Raw genomic sequence first — 5,355 nt, forward strand, 5'->3', positions numbered from 1 at the left:
TTTCAGATTTGAAGTGATTTCAGACTCAACATTGAAATGTATATATGACAGCATATCTAGATGGGATAGAACACTCGAGATAGATATGATTCTCGAGTATTCCCTTGTCAATCACATACTTGTTTAATTATGTGCCTTATGTGATTAGATGATTTGGTTGTTTTTCTTGCTTATTTAATTAGATGTTCAAGATGTTTTACAGTTTTTAATGCATACAGATTATGTTGCATTCATCTTGAACTCTAACCTGAAAAGCACAGAGAGCTGAAAGGCCTAGAGTGCATATGACGTTTGGAGGGCTATAGTTGAGTGGCACGTAATTTAGATTTACTTCCAGAGCTAGATGACTCACTATAGTTGCACGAAATTCAGGAAAAATGAGATACTTGACATCACCTTGATTGGTGAGTTGGTGATTGGTTAAGATTTTATTCCCCGGGATCCTAAGAACTGAAATTCTATTGTTATCAGACTTGATAGCCTAACTTTGGAACATGCATTGCATTCATGTTTAATATCTCGCATGTTATGTTCTTTATACTGGGAAATTGTATTTCTCACCGGAGTTATCCGGCTATTGCTCTGTTTTGTATGTGTGCATGGCAATAGGTGTGGCAGGAGCTGGACATAGAGGTCGTGACTAGCTCGAGATAGAAAGATTATCAAGTGGTGACTTCGGACTATGTTTAGTGTTGCTGTCACACTTTGTATTGCTTTAGTTGGAACTATCTTTGTAGAGGAATAAACCTTGTAGAACACTAGGTTATGTTTGTATCGAGTATGGTTATATGGTTTGGTACCAACTTTGGAAAGATTGAAGTAGCAATACATGTTTAGTTTGTGTTTTTGATGTTATCATCCTCTCTTGTACATATATGGTTTTGGTTGGAAGAAGTTATGCATCAAAAACCTTCATTTGACAGCAAAAGAGCAGAAATTTAGCAGCCGGACAGAACTCAGCTCGCTCGAGCGAGCCAAGGGGTCCTAGACACAAGAGGTGCTCGCTCGAGCGCACCTTAGAGCGAGCCACCTAGGTTAAAAAAAATTGATCTTTTCGCGACGTTTTGTTGCGTCGCCAAAGGTAAGGTTTTGCGTCGCCAAATGTCTTGTATTGCAGATTTAATATTTCTAATATGAATCTCCCTATAAGATTTGATTAGCACCCGAGGTCCCCACAACGAGGCTCGTAAGAAGCTAAGGAAACTGAAACACTGGACAACCATCCCTGATTATGTCAAAGAATTACTCCAACAATTTGAGGCGACTAGGTCTTCTGCTGAATAGGTGGGGGGGGGGGGGGGGAATGGCACAACCGGCACCTTCAAGCACATTCCGAAAGACTCCAAAGTAGGGGTGGAATAGGGTCGGGACCCGTCTCGTAAACCCCATACCCAACTTCCGTCCCGAAAAGAATTGGGAAACTTTTTTTTTCTCCCGATCCCGTACCCGAAACATTTCGGGACCCAACTATTCAGGATCCCGAACATTCGGGAGCCCGTCGGGTAGGGAGAAAAATCCCGAATTTTTTTTTTCATTTCAAAATTTCGTTCAAACAAATAAAAAAATTTTATTATGTAATTAAATATACTATATAGAAACTTATATTCATAAATTAAAATAAATATTCAACTTAAAACATATAATATTAAAATATTCAGGATAATGTTTCAAGGTTTTGTTAAGAAAAAAATGTATCGGATAATTATTAATAAAATGTTCGGATACAATTACTAAATAAATTTAGTTAAATAAATTGTCAAATTAATCTCTTGAGTCTTGTTCTACATATTTGTTCTAATTAGATAATTATAAATATGAATTATTTAAATTATTAATTTATTTTAAAATAATACACAAAAATAAAATGTCATTTCGTGATTTTACAATTTGATCGTTCCTGTTGGAGAACGGTGAACAGATCAATCAGAATTGATACCCGGTGCAGCGGAAGTTTAAAAATTTTATATGGAACGATTCCATAATGGGTATCAAAACTTTACGATTAAATTGTGTGTGTAAAAATTAAATAACAATTTAAATTTTTACCTCCAATCTCGAAACGAGATTATGGACACCAACAGATTACTCTGCTCTTGTTGTATATCCCAGGAACTGATGAACGAACTGTTCTCCAATCAGGTCCACGAACAGAGATTTAATCCCTCTGATAGATTGCACTAGAAAATCTATCAGAAGTTTCTACGAAGAGAATTAACGAATTTGATCCGTTAAACCAGACTGCAAATTCAAAATTCACAGGCTGGATTTTCCCGAGCAGAGAGGGAAGGGGGCGGCCACTTAGAGAAAACACAGCTAGGGTTTTCGAAAATATTTTGTGACCTCTGTTGTGTAATTTTTGTATTGCAATAACTTATTTATAATGTGGGCTGCTAACAGCTTAGGGCCCATTAGTCATAAGTTCAAGCCTGACAAGCAAAGCCCGCATGTTCAGAAATTAATATAAAATTCATCGTAACTCAGATTGATAAACCAATTTCACCAATGTTCACAGAAACCATTTCTGCATCTTTTAGAGTCAAGATAAATTTTCTGAATCCGAATTCAGTTATTTCCAAAAATGCCCATCCCTATGTCATTTTAGGAAATCTTACTCCTCTACTCTTAAATAAGAAGTCCCACTTCTTTGTTCATTAAATTTAACTCTTTAAATTTAACTATCTCAACGGGGATTAAAAATCTATTACTCTGTGTGACCCTCAATGGTTCAGGGATACAGCTAGCCGTGGGCTCACAACTCCTTATGACTCGGAACAACAATTTTCGACTTGCCCATCGAATCATGGTAAGAGCGCCTAGCAACATCGCCCCATGATTCCCTAGGTATCACTGATAGTGCCTGCAAGAACCAATAGATTTTGGTTAGCGTACAGTACGGTCCCTTCATCCATATATCCCGATCGAATCAACAACCATTGGTAAATCGAGAGTCGTTCGAGATTCGATAACTATGCAATGCATCTTGAAGATCAAATAGTGACATCGCATGTGCTACTAAGAAACCATTTCTTAAAACACATCATGTACTCTGGCCAGATATTCGTCACACTAATATCTCCTCAGATTGCATAGGATATCCACACTATCAAGTATGTGGTGAATCCTTGACAACAAAGCATCGACTCCTATATGTGTCGTAACTGTACCCAATCCCGACACCTGATGACCCCAATAGAGTCGGTAAACGAGTCAAAGTACAGTACTAGCATATAGAGTTTCAATGATGTTTCAAGTAGTAAGGACTAATGGTGTACAACCAAAACCGCGGACTTTATCCACTCGATAAGTGATAACCACTTGGAAAGTCCGAATAGGGTAGTTCGATCATTCATCGTATGAATATCCATTTGCATGCTTTGAACATCTCTATGTTTCATACCAATGAAACGTGGTACTCGGCATCGCAAATGCTAGTCTCAATCTCGAGCGATCCTTATCCTTATTAACGGACGGCTCAATCGACTAGGAACCATTTAGAATATACAGTGACTATAAGATGTGTTTCATGATAGACATCCCCATGTACTACCACATCTTACATACACTATAGTATATTCAAGGTCTTTATCAAAACAACAATAGTATATCACAATATAACAATATGAAGAAAGATAAAGTCATTGCCATTAATAAAAGTGTAAATTATATTAAACAAAAGATTGTTTATACAAAGAGTCATCAAAGCCCTTAGCCACAAGTTGGCTCACCGGGCACCCACTCTTTCAATCTCCCACTTGCCCTAAAGTCAACTAGTCATACTACGTAGACCCATTGCTTCGCGATGTTTGTCAAATAATGGTCCTGGCAAGGGCTTAGTAAGTGGATCAGCGATATTGTCTGCAGAGGCCACTCTCTCGACAGTGATGTCTCCTCTTTCCACGATCTCCCGGATGATGTGGTATTTCCTCAGTACGTGTTTGGATCTTTGATGAGACCTTGGTTCCTTTGCCTGAGCAACGGCACCCGTGTTGTCACAGTACACCGGGATTGGACCAACAACTTCCGGAATAACGCCCAACTCTTGGACGAAATTCCTCATCCAAACGGCCTCTTTAGCAGCAGCTGATGCCGCAATGTATTCTGCCTCAGTGGTGGAATCCGCTGTGGTGTCCTACTTGGAACTCTTCCAAGAGACAGCACCGCCATTGAGCATGAACACAAATCCAGAGGTTGACTTCGAGTCATCCACGTCACTTTGGAAGCTAGAGTCGGTATAGCCTTTCAATTTCAGTTCTCTTCCTCCATATACCATGAACATATTCTTAGTCCTTCGTAAGTACTTAAGAATGTCCTTCACGGCTTTCCAATGCATTTGACCGGGATTAGCTTGATATCTGCTCGTGATACTCAGAGCAAATGCTACATCCGGTCTGGTAGATATCATCCCATACATGATACTACCAATGGCTGACGCATATGGTACATGTGTCATTTTCTCTATCTCTTCATCAGTCTTGGGACACATAGACTTGGATAGAGAAACTCCATGACACATAGGTAGATGTCCTCTCTTGGACCCATCCATTGAAAATCTTTTCAATATGGTTTCGATGTAAGTTGATTGAGTGAGTCCTATCATTCTCTTAGATCTATCTCTATAGATCTGTATCCCTAGAATATAGGATGCCTCACCCAAATCCTTCATCGAGAATCTACCTGATAACCATATATTTTTTGACTGCAACATCCCTACATCATTCCCAATGAGTAGGATGTCATCAACATAAAGTACTAAGAATGTCACAGCATCCTTAACTACTTTCTTGTACACGCATGGTTCCTCCGGGTTCTTCATGAAACCAAAATCCTTTATTGTTTCATCAAATTTCTGGTTCCAACTTTTTGATGCTTGTTTGAGACCATAGATCGATCTCTGAAGCTTGCATACCTTATGCTCGCTTCCCATGGATGTGTATCCCTCAGGCTGCGTCATATAGATCTCTTCCTTAATGTTTCCATTAAGAAATGCAGTCTTCTCATCCATTTGTCATATCTCATAGTCATACCAAGCAGCTATGGCAATAAGGATTCTTATGGACTTGAACATTGCAACTGGTGAAAAGGTTTCATCATAGTCAACTCCTTGTCTTTGAGTATAACCTTTCGCCACCAATCGTGCCTTGTAGGTCAATACCTTATCATCAGGCCCAAGCTTTCTCTTGTAGATCCATTTACACCCTATTGGAACAATTCCATCGGGAGGATCTACTAAAGACCAAACTTGGTTTGTATGCATCGAATCTATTTCCGACTGCATAGCTTCAAGCCATAAATTTGAATCCGCATCAGAAATTGCTTCCTTGAAGTTTCTTGGATCACATCCAACATCGGGTTCAT

The sequence above is a fragment of the Henckelia pumila genome, chromosome 4 (genome assembly GCF_033568475.1).
Source record: "Henckelia pumila isolate YLH828 chromosome 4, ASM3356847v2, whole genome shotgun sequence".
NCBI lineage: Eukaryota > Viridiplantae > Streptophyta > Magnoliopsida > Lamiales > Gesneriaceae > Henckelia > Henckelia pumila.